We start from the raw sequence: 18,013 nt of genomic DNA, 5'->3' as shown, positions 1-18,013 counted from the left end.
CTTGGGCTTTCCTGAGCTTCTCTGTGGTGTATATTTTATGGGCAGTTATGGTTAGACCAGAGCCCCAGGTCTCAGTGCTGTGTTCCTCTAACTTGGAGAAGAGCCCAAGCATCATGTCTGTACATAGCTAGAGTCCCAATGGGCCAGCCCCCAACCCATTTCCCAGGCACAGAACCTGTGTGTGGATACAGTCTAATACAAAATATTTATGTTTGCTTGTCTTTGTTCCCTGCTTGGCCCTGCATGTGAAATTCCTGTTTGAGAGGAATGTAGGAGAGCAGTATGGGAAAGCATAGCACTCTTTCATGAATAAAAGGGTATTTCCAAAACAACGGGGTTTGTTATAGCTACATGCAGACTTTATACCAGATAGCGATGCCAGCATTCCTAAGAACCAGCAAGCAGAAAGTCTATTCACAGGCATAGTCAGCTGATGAATTTATTCACTGACAATGATTCTTATGGACAAGCATTCTGGAAAACAGTATTTGGGAAATAAAACCAATAGTCCTTTTCAAGAATTCCAGAGCTATGGGGGAAAGGAAGTCAAGTCGCTTCATACTTTTCATTATGTGGTGCTTGATAAAGCACAGAGCAATCAGGTTCTCTCAGTTTGAGCATTTTTGCATATATTGCTCCAGTAACCAGAACTAGTGCCTGCTGTCTTGCTGCTGTTACTGATTGTGCTGCTTCAGCTCATAGGGTCAGCTCTTGCTACACCTTTGCCTGCAGTCTATCAAAGTTTCATGGTTTTTCCTCCACATTTTCACCTATAATTCTGTCTCTACCCTCATTATGAGCTTTTTCCTGCAGGATGTTCCTCTGGTGTCTTCTTTTCTCTCCAGCTTATGTCCTTAGTTTTAAAACTTTCCTACTTTATCCACTTATTCATGCTTTTGCCTTTTTGTGCTCTTTTCCTCAAGCTCCCCACCAGCTCCCCATCCAAGCTTAGTTTATTACAGCCTCAGCCACCAGTTCTTCCCATAGATACCTCCCTTTACAGTTTCTTCTGTCTGTTGTGGGTTTTCTTTCCAGTCTTGATAAAGCTGCTTCCTCGTCCTCCTTTTTCCCAGGTCTGTGCTCTGGTTTCTTACGCCAACTTGTTGTGCCCTATTTTAGCTTGTTTAAGACCTTGGAAGCATCTTTTACTCTTAACATCAGTAAAAACATCAGCTCCCTGGGGTCTCTAAGCATTACTGTCGTACAAATACTTATATAAAATTCATCATCTTGCTAAGGCACATTCCTGATGTCCTAACCTAGCAATTTCCTTGCTCTTGGTGCGTGGGTTTTTCAAAGGATGTGATAGAGAAGTATATTGTAGTCACTTAGCAACCAGAACTGGCTTTTTGGAAGCAAAAATCTTGGGGTTTATTTTGTCATTTTGGTTTCTAGAACCTTAACATTAACAATTGCGTGCTCAAGAAATCAATGAAGTGTTTGCACTGTTGCAGAGCGAAGATACCCTCTTGGTTTATGTGCTCACTTGCATGTGTGTGTGCATGCTTACTAGCTTTCTACCCCTAGTTATAGCTGGGACAGCTTGTTTTCTTGTCCTCTTCTTTGGCCCAGTTTTCAGGAGTGCTTCTTGAACTCCACTTAAGGTCAGGGAGAACTTCGGTGCTCAAAACCCAGTTCCTCTGCTGCAGACAGAGGCTGCCTCCGATGCATCCCCAGCTGTGAAAAGTTCCAACTGCCCTTTATTCAACAGCCAGCGCTTCCAGCTTTGTCCCTGGCAAAGTCTGCAATGCAGCTCCGAGTGATCAATGCAAGAATCTTTGGCACGTGGAACCCAAAAGTGTGTCGACAGCACAAAATAGATTGAATTGCAGAACGAGAGAGCTCAGGCAATTCTCCCGAATGCATTATTCAGCTTCACATTTATTTAATTAAAACCCGGCATTTTCTAATTAAAACACAGCCTCTGCAGGATTCCTCTGTTGCTGCCGGCGAGGTGGGGATGGACGGATGGGACCTGCGATGGGCGGCTTAGGGATGGCCCCCTCCTTCGGTGGCGATGCTGAGGGTCAGCCGGGGGACACACGCTGCCCTGGCTGTGCCTGCGGTCCTGGCCCGGGGTTGGGGGGACGCACGCATCCCGTTTCCAAGGCAGCGCACTGCCCTCTAATGCTGCTCCCGGGTAGTGGAGGGGGATCCATCCTCCCGACTATGAAGGAAGCCCTGTCGAGGCTTAGGAGGGGAAAGGAACTTTTCCGGCCCTGCTAAGGACGGGAGGAAACAAGGAACTGGTTTAGGGAATACCCCGAGCCATATCCTGATGCTAGACCTGTAGTTTTTCCTTCCCTGTCCCTCGGTGTGCCTGGTGCTGCAGCAGGGATGGGGAGCCTTATGGAGGGGCTGCTGTGATGCCTTTGGTACCCAGGTGACTTGTGCTGTTCTCTCTGGATGTAAATCTTATCCGAAATCTGCTGTAAATGCGCTTCAGGTCAGAAATGGTTGTTGCCCCAGGGCTCTCTTTATAGCTGTGATCTGTCTTAGGTGAGGTCATGGCTTGGGCTGCTTCAGAGTCAGTGCTGCCCTTTGTTGGTGCTGCCTTTTTGCTTTGGAGAGACATGTCCAAGCTGTGTATTGCATTTATGTCAGAAATGTACAGAATTACCGTATGTTGCACAACTTGGTGGAGGGGGACTTCTACTGCCTTTGCTCCTTCTTCTGCCTAGAAATGAATGCCTGAAGGTGGATTAGCCTTTGCTTTCTTCACCAGGGTGGCACTGGGAAGGAGCTCTGTCTGCCCTGACTGTGAGATCACCTATTCAAATCATAGTTCCTTATAGGGAAATCACTGCACCAGAAAGTGCTGTGGTTTAGATGCTGTGGGATCCAGGCTGCAGCAGTGTAGAGGTTCAGTGCAGCCCTGGTCCTGACAAGAAAGGGCTGGAGAAAGGATGTATCTCCTGAACGGGGTGACCTCCCCATGGCCCACAAAGGAGACTGGTGCGGAGCAGAAAGCTTCTGCCCGATAATGGAGTTCAGTGTTTTCCTGACCCGAGGGCAATTGGTAGGAAGCTTGGCTGGGAATGGCTCATCATAAGACTGTCATCAGTTGGTTTAAGTCAATACCAATTACAACATTATTAATTAAAAAAATGTGACTGCTGTGAATAATGATCGTAACCCTTTCTTTCCCAGACATGCGTTGAGTATGAATTAGAGCTCTCTACATGCACTGACTGGTAAAAGCTGTGCTCCCTAAACATAGCTTTTAAGTGTCATAACATCCTTTCAAGTGTTAGGACTGACTTTTTCCCTTTGGAATTGTCTTTCTCCTGCCTTCAGGAGCCTTCTCTAACTTGAGGCTCCCTATTCATTAATCTTCTGCTGTCTGGGAAAACATTAGAAGTCTCTTAAACACAGCTTATCATGAAAGGGTGAATGGTTAGTCATGCATGGAAACTGCCTGATATCATCACTTGTTCCCAAGGAAGTTTTCTGATGTTCCATTAAGTGTTCCCATGCTTTCATCTGTGGGAAAGAGGTACCGGAATAGTTACCATCCTTTGCTGGCACTGAGATAAGAGCTTGATGCTCATATGATGGCATGTGAGTTGTCTTTTCTGGGGTCAGCCTCCTGACTGTCTGGTTGCCATGTCCTGGAGGAGGGAGCTCATGGCTAGCTGGTCTGCATGAGAACGGGTGTTTGTTCAAGTAATTACTGTGTTAGACCTGAGCCTCTGATAGGTTTCCAGGTTAGCCTGATGGATCCCTTTCCTTGTTTGTAGAGGGGGAGAGAGGAGTTGAGGGAGGTGGTGAAAGAGCTACCTGTATGCTGTGGTTCCCCTCATGAAGCATGACTTACATCTGGTGGTGCCTTATTTCTGTCCTGTACCTGAGGCACAAGAGCAAAGAGGTGCTTGGCTTTGGTCTAAGGTTCACCAGCCAAACTCAGACAGCTCCAAAATGAGGGTACCCATGCCCCCAAACCTCCTGTATCCCTGTACCTCTAAGGCTTATGGTGCAGTTCAGCTGTGCCCAGATAAAGTGTGTTTCCTCTCTTGTTGGTGCACAACCTGATGGCTCTGGGGGCATGAATCCTCCTCAGGGACGCACGTAGCCCTGTCTCCATCACCATTGGGCAGGACAGATGTGGATCCACGTGCATCAGTGACGCAGGCAAACTGGATTTGGCCAGCTGCCGGGGCTTTGAATGCTCATTTTGGGGGAGGGAGGGAAGGAGGACAGTAGAGGGGAAAACCTGCCTTCTGCCTGCTTTTGGTGCTGAGGTGTCTGCGGAGGGAGTGGGGATCCAAGGAAAGGAGGAGCCAGGACAGGGCTGCTGCTTTGCCACGAGCTCCTTTCCCTGTTTGATGGCAGAGATACAATATCATGAGGCCAGCACACAGGAGTTGTTTGTCCTTTTGCTGTATCTGATGGATTTGTGTGGGTCTGTGTGTGTGTCGCTTTGTTTTCCACCCTGTGTTTTTTAGCAGTAATCCCCTCCAAGGTTACAGAGATATCATTTGTCAGCAAGCCGACAGAGCTCTTTCTTACTATGGGATTACATAAGAGAACACAGGCTTTATTACCATTTTAGGACGTATTAGCATTGTGGATTATTTCCATAGAGACTGAGCACAGCGACAGCCTTCACTCATCCTTCTGCCCCCCTGCCTCTTCCTCTTAAAAATGATGTGCATTTGCAAACAAACAAGCAGGAAGCATCCTGTGAAGCCTGATCCATGATCAGTGGTGTATGTGGAGGTTTGACGTGAGTGCTAAGTGTGCATCCCAAGACTGCAGGCAGAAGGAGGGATTGCAATAAGACAATGCAGAGCAGCAGGAGAGCAGATGTGCCTTCTTCATTTCTGCTTCTCCTCTTGGGAGAGCCCCTGCTCCCGCTTTGTTCATTCATTGCCTATGGGATCATGGCAGGTCAGGTCAGTGATTCATGCCTCAGTCTGTAAATGGGGAGTTCAGTTATACTGGGGTATCCTGTTGGCCGGAGTGACTCACAAGCCTATGTTTTATTACCAGCATTTTTCCTGTGACAAAGGCCAATCCCAAAACAGCTGTCTCATGCTGGTTGTGCATCTTTTGAGCTGCTGGTGGAGTAGGAAAGGAGTGTGGAGCGTTGCTGTAAATAGATGAAACTGCACATTTCTCCCTGCGAAAAGCATCTTGCCATACTATTAATTCCTGCATTTCTAACATGTGTTGTAACCAGGCTGTGGTGGGCTCTCCTCCATGTATGAACTAGCAGAAGATGTTTTAGGGTTTTCCGCTTTTCCATCAAAACTTTCAGAGAGCAGAGATGTGTTTTCTAGGTCTAGAGGATCCCTAAACTGTAAAATCTGGAAAGGATCTCTTGTCTGTGCCTCTGCTACTGCACAAAGTACTGGCATTTCTCATAGCCTGGCAGCCATGGCATGGGAAATTATTGTCCTTCATGTGTGCTGGGGGTGTCCATTACAGTTGGTCTTGAGTCTCAAGTTGCATTGTGCAGAGCAGATAGACACAACTGCTAAGGCCAATGCCAGTTCACTGACCAGTGATTAATCTCTAGGTCTTGGAGTCTCTCATTTCACCTCTTGCCTGGTCTTTTCAGGGTTCATAAGTAATCTAATTAGTGTTGTTTCTTCTGATGCTGCTCATATGTTACCTGTAGCGTGAAGGTTGTACTACATCCTGAGTAGCTCCCAGCCTAGGGACTACCTGCAATGTTTGTACTGCAGTCATATGTCACAACTACCCCCAAGGACCAGTCTAACAAGAAAGCAATCAGACAACTAACCACATCCAAGAACGAGCCTGCTGCTCTGCTTCTTGAATGTTTCTCTTTGTGCCTGTTCCCTAACCGGAGCTGCATGTGCATGCCACTCCTACCAGTGAAACCCGTAGACTCCAGGTAAAAAACATACCCCAGTGGCAAAATAGGCCTCTGCAGAAGAGATGCTTTCTACATGAAGAACTAAAAAGTCACTGAGGATCAGTCATTCATGAGTAACTCATTGAAGAAAGAGAACTCAGGGTTGTTGGGGACGGGTGGGAAGATACTACTTAGTTCTTTTGAAGTGGGATCTCAGATGTGTTACTGGCTACCTGAGAAGCCACATACACCAGGCAGCTGTAGGAAATCAGGCTTCTGCATTCTGCTGCTCAAGGAGCTTTTTGTTCTTCTTTGAAAGAATAAGTTTAACCAGAGCACTGAGAAAGTAGGTGCCCTGTTGTGATGATGGCAATCACATAGTTTCTGTGATCATGAATAGCATCCTTACTTGGGATAGTAAACTGAACCTTAAGCACTACCTGCAGGCTAATCACACCTGAGTTTTGGCATCTTTGCTGCCATTTCCAAATATTCAGTGTATTTCTTGCCTGTATCTCTATGCTGGGTGGGTCTCTTGCAAGTAGGTCCAAGAGAGGGAAAAGAAAAGGGGGAAGTTCTAATCCTTGTGACCTGCCTGGACTTAACAACCCAGTGCCCTCTCCTGTGCAGCTTTCATGAGCTCTTCTAGGCAGAAAGACCTAAATGTCTTTAAAGCCCCTGAGAGGTGCAAGTTTCTAGCTAAAGTCCTGTGGCTGTGTAGGTAAGAGAGGACTTTGCTCATGTATAACAGGTTTTGATCTTTAAAGATATTTAGCTGTGCTCCTTTTTGAATCCTAGGACACTGTTTGTCCAACAGGAAGTGGTCTATGATCTTTACTTGTTATAGGGGAGACCAGGTATGATGTTTTAAAGACTGATCTCAGTTCTTAGAGAAGTCCATTTACACAAGCCCTCCATAATCAGAATTGCTTTATCTTATCCAAAGTGGTCTTGCTACAGCAGACCCCAGTGACACAAACCTCTTTGTGGGAAATAGCCTAAATAAAAGCTGTTAGGGCTGAAATAAAAATCCATATGTGATTGAACTACTGAGACCTACCTAAAATGTCAGCAGTATCAGTCCTTACTGCCCACTCTGCTTACTGCTGCTTGTGGAGTTAACATTGAAGGGATTCACGTGTGTCAGAACATGAAGCCATTGCTCCTGGTGTCTGGAAATAGAACAAGGAAGAGCTTTCTTAGGTTAAATATGCTACAGTTCAAGCAATACTTCTAGGATGTTTCTTATCAGCTTGCTGAAAACATTGGGGAGTCCCTTCAACATCACATCCTACACACGCTGCTCTGTTGGGCCCAGGGCATATGCTTTTCTTCCTGGAAGCTACACCAGCATATACTGCAATGCCTGTTTCTTGAAGGATTTGGGTAACTGCAGGTGGACTGCAAGTGTTTGTGCCTTGGCCTGGTGACTGAGTGAGCAAACCTACAGGCTTATGCAGTCAGTGGGGTGGCTGTATTCCTCATGCAAACACACACAATATGCATTCTTCCAGGGACCTCGAGGAAGGGCACACATCTGAACACTGTACTGTCTGTGGCAATGATTACCATCTATTTATCACAGCTATTGTGAAAGCAGGGTAGTAGTCTTCCTACCACATCAGTTCCAGGAGTGCCTTTACATCATACTTGTTCATTCATGTGGCACAAATCAGTTTTCCTTGATGCTTAGCTGGATTGCATCTGCAGAACCACAGGAGGAAGAGCAGGCATCATTTCTGTTTCTTGTGGTACTCAAACCCCCATTGAGCTAAGTTCAGACTGCAGATTTTCTAGTGTCTGCAGCTGCTGAAGACACAGGAAGACATCCATCTCAAACTGTGTGTCTTCCCTCAGGCATCTGTGAGCTTTGGTGCAGTGGGAACCCTGCAGAAATGAATGTCAGTGATGGAGGGTGGTGACTTGGGGGTCCCTATTAGCCTCTCAGAACCTGTCCTGCCCATGTCATGCAGCAGTCCAGTGGGTACTGTGTTGGTGTGATCCCTATGTGGCTCACTATATACCTTGCAACCTAGGAGAAGCCTTATCCAATATGAAATTCCTCATCTACTTACTCTGTGTGTTTCTGCCTCCATCCACAGTGGGAGACCTCTCAGGAAAATTAGCAGCCAGCTGTGGAGCTGTTTTGCACATCTGTGGTTGTGATATCAAACCCCTCATGCCTACATTGTATTGAGACTCTGGTGTTCTTAAACACTGTCTTCGTTAGACACCTGTCCTTACTTAGTGTAGGACTTGGGTATTGTATGCGTGGAGTATTTATACTTGTCATACCACAAAGAGTTGCTTTACTGCCAAAAGTGTTTGTGCTTCAGCCTGTGAAATTAAGATAATTATTCATCTCTGTGTAAATTATAAGGTACTTGGTGGTCTGAATTTCCCTCTGTATGGGCTTACCTCTGTATTGAGATCCTCTGAATCGTGCCTGAGTTTGAATAGTCAGTGTGACTGCTCTTCCAAGTGATTTCCAGGGTCACATATATTGCTTGTAGCATAGCAAGGAGCAAAGCAGAAGCAAAGACTTCAATTTCAGAAAAGCACCCTCATTTCAGAGCTGTCCTCCCTCACCAGGTACACTGATACCAACATTTCCTTTGGTAGAACTCATTTTGTCTTGCAGCAAGGAGAAAAATACTCTTTGACTTAAAAATTGAGCACATTTAATGGGGAGCAGCATGGGAGGAGTCATTATTAATAATTATTTGCATAACAATAGCCTTTCTTCCATAGATCTCTCAAAGCTGGGCAAATATGAATTAATTCAACCTTAAACTACCCACATGGGAGGACGCAAAGTATCATTATCCACATGAACAGTTTCTCTGCATGATTTTACTAATTATAGTATAGCACTTAGGTGTTGTTATATGTGCTGTATAAGACAGTAAATATCATTTTACAGAGAGGAACAAAGGGCATTTCATACACAGACTCCCTTTCCAGTACACTCTCTATACTATCTCCAGCAAGCAGGAGAATTATTCCAGCAGAAGATGGAGGAAATGGGCCACCAATGGGCAGCACAGCCAGAGCTGTGAACAGGTGAAAAGCCTTGTCTAAACCCTGCAGAAGCTCTCAAATTGCTGGATCTAGATAGTAACTCAGGTTGCATACCTTCTACCACACAAGAACAGCTTTCACCTTTCTCTGTTGCTCGGAGGAATCACATTCCTGATCCTAGCAAGGCAGTTTAATGCAACCTTCCCAAAAAGGCTGAGCTGTTCCAGTAGCACTGCCTTAAGATGTCACCAGGATGGTCCAGTGAGGTGTGGGAGCATCTTCTGTTTCATGATGCTTTGAGTGTTATGGAAACAGCTGCTTCCTCAAAGCCCTGTGGAAGGGGCACTGAAATACTTCCCATCCACCTGAGATCCTGTGTGTACTCCTTCTTCCTGGCATCCAGCAAGGCCTTTGCCATCCTTTTACCCTGCTAAGCACATGGAAAAGAGCTGGCTCTAGGTTTTCCTGAGGACAGCCCAGCAATTGGGCATGGAGGTGTCTGAAATAAATATAGTTTTGGAGGAGAGTTCATTTCCCCTGAATTAATGCAGCCTGACACAGAGCGCAGGAGCATGTGCCATCTGGTCAGATCTGCCTTGCTTTTGTGAGCAAGGGGGAGGGTAACCGATACCTTTATGAACTGCAGTTGCTGCACACGACAGAACAGTAATCCCCTAGGTACTGACAATGTGAGATTCTAATCTGAAATTGAAATGAGTAAAGGCGCACAGGCCTGGTAAGGTTGTGAAGGTCAAAACCTTTGTCTCTAAGGAAATGAGTGTTTTTATCTTGAGAAACCTTAGGCACAGCCATGTAGTGCATCAGTTTAATAGGAGGCAGTGGGGTAGCTTGCTGCTCTTTTATTTCAGAGCCAAGCTTGTTCCTTTTGCATGTAATGCTATTTCTTTCCTTCATCCCATGACCTATGTGTGTTCTCTGTAGAGATTTCACTCCCATATTACACATCCATGCTTCCTGCACCACTTCGGCCCTTTTTTGCCATTGCCCTCTGATGCTACTGTATAAATTGGGCTGGAGGGTGTCCCTGTCGCTTGTCCTCAGCTAGAGAGCAAGCATCTAATTCTGCTATTGCCTGTTGTCCTGCCGAGCACGTAATGAAATGGCCAAATTCCGCCCATTTTTCCTGGGAGGCAATCCGAAACTGTTTAGAGGGATGTCGTAATGCAAGCTGTGATGGTGGGGAACCTGGAGGAGGAGATCCTCATCTCTTTCCTCATGCTGCCCGTGAGAGCAGGGCTTGAGTGTTTGTGAGCAGTGGGCAAGGATTCTACACAAGCTGCCGGAGGGTGATGATGCCCCATGGTGATGATGAGGAAGTCACGGTTGGCTGTGACTTTGGTACAGGATGGGCTCTTAAGGCCAACCATGCTGGTCTTAATTTAGCAAGCAATGGCTGAGTAACTCAGAGGCAAGTGTAAGGCAGGAGCAGAAAGTGTTTGCTTTGTCTTCTTGGCAAAACTGCTCTCTGGCTGTGTGCCTTCCTGATTCTCAACCATTGTCCTGTAGTGCAAAATAGCAATGAGGGTTCTGAAGATGCTCTGCTGATGAGGGCAGCTGGGCCTGCAGTGCCACCAACAGCAAAGGGGAGAGCAGGGAGGTGATAAAAACTTGCTTTCCTATGCAGCAAACAGAGGGGTTATCTCTTGGGGTTCTGGGTGAGATGCAGGTAACAACAGCCACTTACCTCCCTGAGGTTTGTAGTTGCCTGTGCTGCTCGGAGGTAGAACTTGCAATATTATGCTTAGGATGAAACAGAGTTGTAGGCTAACAGAGTGTTACAGATTTGTGGTGGGGGAAAAACAGACGTGATCATTGCTTTCCTTCAGGGGGGTTGCACACAGGCATGCTGGAAGCCTCTGTCATGGAATCATACAATAGTTTGGTTTGGAAAGGACCTCAAGATCATCCAGTTCCAACCCCTTGCCGTGGGCAGGAACGCCTCACCCTAGAACATGTCACCCAAGGCTTTGTCCAATCTAGCCTTTAACCCTGCCAGGGATGGAGCATTCACAACTTCCTTGGTATCATCCCAGAATTCATTTCCCTGAAACACAGCCCTGCGCCTCCCACCTAAGGGGATATTTGTCTTCTGCAATTAGGTCTTTCCCTGCTGTAGGTTCAGTATGTGGGCAGTGGGCAGGTGCACAGAGGCAGCATACATCACTTGGGGTTGGGGCAAGCAGTGATTCATGGGGAGGTGAGGGCTTCAGGAGGGGTAAGGATCAGGAGGTTTGTTTTCTGTGCAGTTAGTTGAAGGAGGGTATCACAGCTCTTCTGGCCAGGAAAGATGAATGGGGAGAGGATGTTTCCATGTGGTAGCTTGATTATCCTTTTCCCCTGATGAAAAGCAGGAGCAGTACCTTGATGCATTCCTCTCATTCTCAAATGGAGTAAAACTTGCCTGGCTTTTTAGGGGGAGGCACATTATAGTGCTTGGATGAAAAGTGCTAGAAAAAAGGGTGAAGGTTTATCTAGCCTTCAAAGCCCAGATAAAGGGTCAAGGTTTAGGTTTAATTCTTGACAGAGAGATTCTGGCTCAGAAATTTCCATCAGTTTCAGGAGTGCTGAGCTCTGATTATTTGTGCAAGGGGCATGTTCTTGTGAAGATACTGTATGTGTTCCCTCCCCACATCTCCAATCACCCTTCTTTTCACCTGGAAAGGAAGTACTTCCAAAGCAAGGTGGCTTTAAATACATCTTCTCTTTTACCTTGTTTCTTTTGCTTTCAACCTTGGGTTTGTTTCTGGCCCAGAATGCCTGATGAAAACATGCAAAGGTCTTTATATTTGGCTAGGAGCTGACCAGATGCCCCAGCCTGTGAAATAATCACCATCTGTTGATTGTAATCACAAGGCAAAAGCCAAAAGCCTGGAAGGTTTTTTCAGTGATGTATTCAAAGAAGTGCAGCTTGACTTTTCTGAGTAAAACCAAAGCTTCTGCTTTGGGTCAGATGTTTTTCTTCCTTCCCTTTTCTTTATACCCCTCCACATGCGGAAGGATAGTGAATAGCTCTGCTGCTCATTCCCTCCTTATCAGAACCTATTTGGCTTTGCACTTTGTTTTGTTTTCCCCATTGCTGTCTGAGAAGGTGACACCGTTGCTGTGTCCTGGTGCATTGCATCCATCCTCTGCTGCTGGGCACTTCAGTGCAGAGCATGCTTATCTCGGGTCCTGTACACAGTGAGTTTCTTCTCTCCCTCTTTTTGTGCCTCTGACATCTTGCCATTCTCACATCAGTCAAAGGTCTCCCTGGGGAAGAAGGACAGTGGCCAATACTGCAGGTGCAGTGAGGATCAATAATTCATTTAATCATAAATTAATAAATGATGCTGCTGCTTGGGGACAAGGGGAGAAAAAGGAAGATCATTAATAAAGTGATTTCCAGATCAATTCCACAGCTCTGGGAGCCTGAAGAAAGGCTCTAGAGGGACAGAACTTCCTAACTGTCAAGTCTGTAGGGTTCCCTGACTAGCATCATCGCTGCTTTTGGGTTTAATTCAGCGATACGGCTGTTATCTGCCCTTCTCTCCTGTGGAACTTGGAGGCTGCAGAACTTGGTACTTGCAGGACACAGAACAAAATGCCTCTGGGTGGGGCAAGTGAGCTGCATTGAAGCTTTTATGCTTGCTGGATAAAACCATTGCAGTTCTTGAAGTGCTTCTGCCAGGCACTAAGGGAAGGCAGGTCCCCAGTTGCCCCTAAACAGCTAAGCTTGCTTCTCTGGGACCATGGGGTGCAACTGAGTATTGCTGCCACTGGGTTATCTGGGAATGTTTAGCACTGTGCCACATCTGACCCTGCCCAAATACATGGTATGGAGTGCGCATACGCCTCCCGTCTGCTTTAGACTAGAGTGTATAAAGGCAGGGCAAACCAGGATTTATCCATCAGGACATGAAAAATGAATATAATAAGGATGTTAAGTGTATTAACCTCCAGAAGACACCTCTCAGGCAGGTGATGCCTGTTTATTTCAGTAAGTGGACAAAGCCTCGGAAAGCCCTGATCGCAGCACTCCTTCATCCTGTGGTAATGGATGTAACGGGTGGCCAGACTTATCACATGAGTTACCACTTCCCAGTGCCTGTCTCTCCAGTGTAATCTGTCCTTCCCTGTGCCTGCATAGCACAGACCTTTCGCAGCAGCTCATATGAAGGTCCTTGGGGCTGTTGAGCACTCATTACTCTTGTTTTCTCCTTCATTGGCTCTTAAGTAACAGATGTGGATGTCTCCTGATGGGGGGGGGTTGGATTTGTCTTGTTGAAAATACATAGGACCCCAAGGATATTCCTCCCTGGATTTAGTGCTCTGTGTGTGTACCTGCAGTTGGGGCTGACTTAAATTTTAATGAGAGAAAAAGAATGTTCATTTTCATCATTGCTCAGGAGAAGAGGTCAGGTCTGTTTATGCTGCATGGTAGTGCTTAGAGGAGTTCAGCAACTGTGCCACAATCCCAGCCCTTCTTGTGGTCAGCAAGCATCTGGAAACATGACCTCCCGAGGGACAGGAGGTCTTTTTAATGTATTTGTATGTCACTGTATTAATAATGGTAATGAATAGTGGAATTAGAGCCTTAATATCTCTTTTATGTAACTACACATGTTGCTAATGGGCATAAGATTAGCCAGAGCTGCTGCAATACCCAGCAATGCTGTTTTTGGCTCAGCAGAGGTTTGAGCTCTGCCCAGGGCTTATACACTGAGTAGAGTCTCTGCTTTTCCTATAAGGAAGGAACAAATCAATGCAACCAAAATTGCTCCTGGAGCCTGGGAGCTGAGATCATAGAATCATAGAATAGTTAGGGTTGGAAAGGGAAAGGATCTCCAAAAATGTCTCCACCTCTCTGGATGGCTCTTAGTACCTATTTTCTGTGCCCCTTCTTTCATTTCTGTTGAGTTACTTCTAATTTTCAGTGATGCAGAAGCAGAACCAGGCCAACTTATTGCCTGGTGTAAGGTCTATATTTTTCTTTTCTTTCTAGTTTAATCTCATAAATCCTAGTTATTACCTCCTTCCACTCTGCAGCATTCCCATACATCAAGTGTATTTTACAGTTTACTTCCTTAGGGTTGTTCCTTAACAAGCTGTGCACATTTAACCCTTCTTAGTCTTCCTTATAAATTCTCCCAAGCCTGTTTATCAGTCACCTCTGGTTCTTTTTTCTAGTTTATTGTTCATTTATTGCTGATGAGGAAAAACTGATGGAACGAACAAAATAGAATCCTTGGGCTGGTTGCACTGAAATGGTGCTGTCTTTCCTCCCTCCTGTTGCTGCACTGGGATGCTCCTCTATTCAGCACCCACTATTACACGAGCCTGTTTTGCTAATACAGCAGCATCAAAGTTATTTATTTTCTGTTTGCTGTAACCTGAAGTCTCAGAGAACAAAACAGTTTCTGTGTTTTCTCCCTCCTGCTGGGTATCCATCTTTTGGATTATAGCTCCGCAGGGACATTACCTGCATTTTCCTATTTTGTTGGGTTCAGCTTGTGGCTTTGATGAGTCCATATTCAATCATCCTCTGTCCCACTCATGCTACTCTCTGCTTTAACTTTCGGACCATTGCCCACACACATGCTTAATTTTAAGGAGCTCTGTATTCACCAAGGGCCTGTTTCTTTGTCTTCCATTATATTTGCAATTTCTCTGTAGGGTGTCAACTGCAAATTTCATGGACAGTTAGTGCTGGTTTCCTGTGTGACTGGTTTAATAAGACCAACATGGATGCAAACCCTTTGGCATGTCATTTATCACTTTCCAGTACAACAAAGTGTATTTTCTTTTGGTACCTCTGGCCAGCTTTTTGATCAGTGGGCTGTTGGCTCTGCTCAAACTGATGCAGTGGGGCAATGTCAAATCCTTCAAATTCCTAAAGCTTGAAATTCCCAAAGAATCAAATTCCCTTTAATGGCTTTTCCCTGGATGCTAGTTGTGCACATGTATTCATGGAATCATTGAATGGTTTGGGTTGGAAAGGACCTTAAAATCACCCAGTTCCAGCCACTGCCATGGGCAGGGATGCCTCACACTAGACCATGTCACCCAAGGCTCTGTCCAACCTGGCCTTGAACACTGACAAGGGTTGGAGCATTTGCCATTACAGTAAAGAACTTCTTCCTTATATCCAAAAGACTTTTACTCGTGCATTGCATGTGTTTTTATTCTTTAGATTCTTAATGCCCCTTCATATTCGTTTCATTATTTCATTAGGGATAGGTACTGACTTGGAATTTAAATATTGCCAGCTCTATTCCTTATTGAAAATCTTTATTACATTTGCTTTTTGGTTGGTTTTGTGGAGCCTCCCTAACTCAATGTAAATTGTCAGATTATTTGTCACTGGGATAATACTTTTGTCAATGCCTTGCCATAACAAATTAGGCTCCTGATCCTGCATATATTTATGCAGGTGCTTGTATGTATGGATTGCTTAATGTTCAGCCCTGTATTAATTCTGTTGAAGGGAAAAATACTTTGAATAAATGTCTCTGTCTTCTGTGGATTAAGTTCTAGGATGTCATTTGCTTTATTTGGTTTGTGAACATATCATTCTTCAAGGTCTTTTTGCTCCTGGCTTCTTTAAAACTTGCTTTTTTACACCTTCTTCCTCTTTTTATTCTTCTGGTTAAGGACAGATTTTTAAAAGCTGCTCAGCCATTTCTCAACCATTAATTTCATCCTCATCCTCATTTATTAATGAAACTACCTGCTTTCTGGTGCTGCTTCTGCTTCTGATGAGTTTGTAAATCCCTTCTTATTCCTTTCAGTGCCTTAGGCAATATAAATTCATTTGCTTTTTTCCCTGCTTGCCCTCATCTTTTCCCTACAGCCTTAACCCTCTCTGTATATTCTTGTTTAGTCACAATCTCCATTTCCATCTGCAGCACAGGACTTTTCTTGTGATTTTCTTGATGAAAAGGCATTAGTAGGAAAACACTGTGCTGTACAGTGCAATAAGACCTGAAATGTTTCAAGTCGTGTGTGTGACCTCAGAGCAGCCTTCCAGTACCTGAAGGGGTCTACAGGGATGCTGGAGAGGGGTTTTTCATCAGGAACTGTAGTGATAGGACAAGGGGTGATGGGTTCAAACTGAAACAGGGGAAGTTCAGGTTAGATATAAGGCAGAAGTTCTCTGCTGTGAGGGTGATGAGGCACTGGAACAGGCTGCCCAGAGAATGCTCCATCCCTGACAGTGTTCAAGGCCAGGCTGGACAGAGCCTTGGGTGACATGGTCTAGTGTGAGGTGTTCCTGCCCATGGCTGAGGGTTGGAACCAGATGATCTTAAGGTCTTTTCCAACCCAAACCAGTCTGTGATTCTATAAAGGCAAAGCACAAGTGCGAAGCCTGGACTGGTGAAGAAGCTGTTCCACAAGGTCTGGAAACAAACTTTTGGAGGCTAAATTTGGAAGCTCATAAGGAAAGGCCTATTCAGCCAAGCCTGATCTTGTGACCTGGAGAATGTCTGTAACTCATGTCATGTGAATGGGGCTGAGCTGCCCTGTAACCTCAGACAAGTCTCTTTCATGTTCAGTTTCCCTATCTATAAAATGGGACATAGTTATTGCAGGAGTTAGGCAGACTACTGACTATGAAATCACCAAGAAACTGGGTGGAAAAAGCAATGTTGTCAAGGAGTCAAAGTGAAGGCTTTGGTGCGTAGGACATGAAGCAGTGGATTGTGTTTAGTGCTTCCCATCACCTCTTTTGGGGATGCTCTTACTCACCTTTCTCCCTCCCTTCCTCTCTATGTGGGGAGCCACGGAAAGAAGCTGCAGATAAGCAAAGAGTAAAAGAAGATCACGAGTTCTCATGTGCCTCTGGAACCAGAACTGTATCAGCCAGTGCTTCTTCATCTTCCCACATCACTTTATCCATGCTTCCTGAAGATGGACAAGTCAGGAGTCACCCAGAGTCCTGGGGAGATGAAAGAGCACAAAATATGCTTCAAAATAGAGGTTACTTCCATAAACCCATGCTTCTCCCCTTCTCCTGTGCCCCATGGTGTTGTGCTATGAGGGCAGGGAGTCTGCCAGGGCAATGGTCAGTGTGTTGGCTGTGTGCTCAGAGGAAATGCCTTTGTGTTTACATTGGGGAGAGAGAAGCTTAGAGAAGAGCCCTGGCACAGAGCAGTTGGGATTCAGTTAATCTGCTTAGAAATACATTAATCAGAGGATCAGATGCTGTCAACAATACTCTTTCCCCCTCACTCTCTTCCCTCTTTCAGTACCATCCTCACCACTGATCCATAGGGTCCTACTCCTCACCCTCCTCTCCCCAGCTGTGAAAGTCAGGGAGTAATAAAGGACAAGGAGATTAAAGCAAAATTAACAAATAAAATATAAATCCTAGTTCTAAATGAAAATCTAAAATGGCTCTTCAGCTGCTTACTTATTTCCCTAAAAATAGCATTGCACCCCAGCCAAAATAAACATGGCCAGGATTTCCCTGGAAAGTTTTGGGGAAAACAGGCAGGTCCCAAAAGAGAAGCAAATAGTGGGAATAGTGTCTGCTTTCCCCCTGACTCCATTCATCTCCCCCAGTTCCACTGGATCCTGCAGAAGAAGCTGTGGGGCCACACTGAGACATGGCATTATCCCAGGGACTGGAGAAAGGAATACTCCAAACCGCCAACCCTTGATGCCTGGGGCAGGAGCTGCAGGTACTTGGCTCCTGGTTAACATCTCTTGCCTAAAGGTCATTCGTCATTGTCAGCAGTCACAGTTTAATGGGTGCTCTGATTAAAACTGGAGCCAGGGAGCTCAGTTTCTCTTCTGTGCAGATGGGATAACACACACAAAGGACATTACCTGAGAAGCTCTGAGAGAAGGTGTCACTGTTCCTCAACATCATCTTGCTTTCCTGCCCCACCTCTGGTGAATTGGAAAACAGGCTCAAAAGCAGCTACATGGAGCTGAGGTTGACACACAGTTGGGTGCTCTCTGAGCTCTATTGTCAGAGCAGTGTTTGTTCTACATGCACTGTCTTCCAGCATTTTTGTTCTATTAATTTTTCAAGGAAAGCACAAGAACAAAAAGCATTGCAGCAAACAAGAGATCAGTACCAATGGGAGGATAAATAGGAGGCAGGTAGCTATTGCTATCTACTTTTCATGTTCACTTTGCACGCATGGTGGTTTATGTTACTGG

At 45.5% G+C, this 18,013-nt stretch overlaps 1 protein-coding gene across 3 annotated transcripts in view; it reads left to right on the top strand.

Annotated features, from left to right (window-relative positions):
• IGSF11 (immunoglobulin superfamily member 11) overlaps window positions 1–18,013 on the top strand; it is a 104,349-nt gene that overhangs the window by 57,139 nt on the left and 29,197 nt on the right. The gene's annotated exons all lie outside the window — the stretch shown is intronic.

This window comes from Melopsittacus undulatus, chromosome 2 (genome assembly GCF_012275295.1).
Source record: "Melopsittacus undulatus isolate bMelUnd1 chromosome 2, bMelUnd1.mat.Z, whole genome shotgun sequence".
Lineage (NCBI taxonomy): Eukaryota > Metazoa > Chordata > Aves > Psittaciformes > Psittaculidae > Melopsittacus > Melopsittacus undulatus.
Note: the sequence above shows the minus strand (reverse complement) of the source record. Positions and strands in the feature narration are given on the sequence as shown.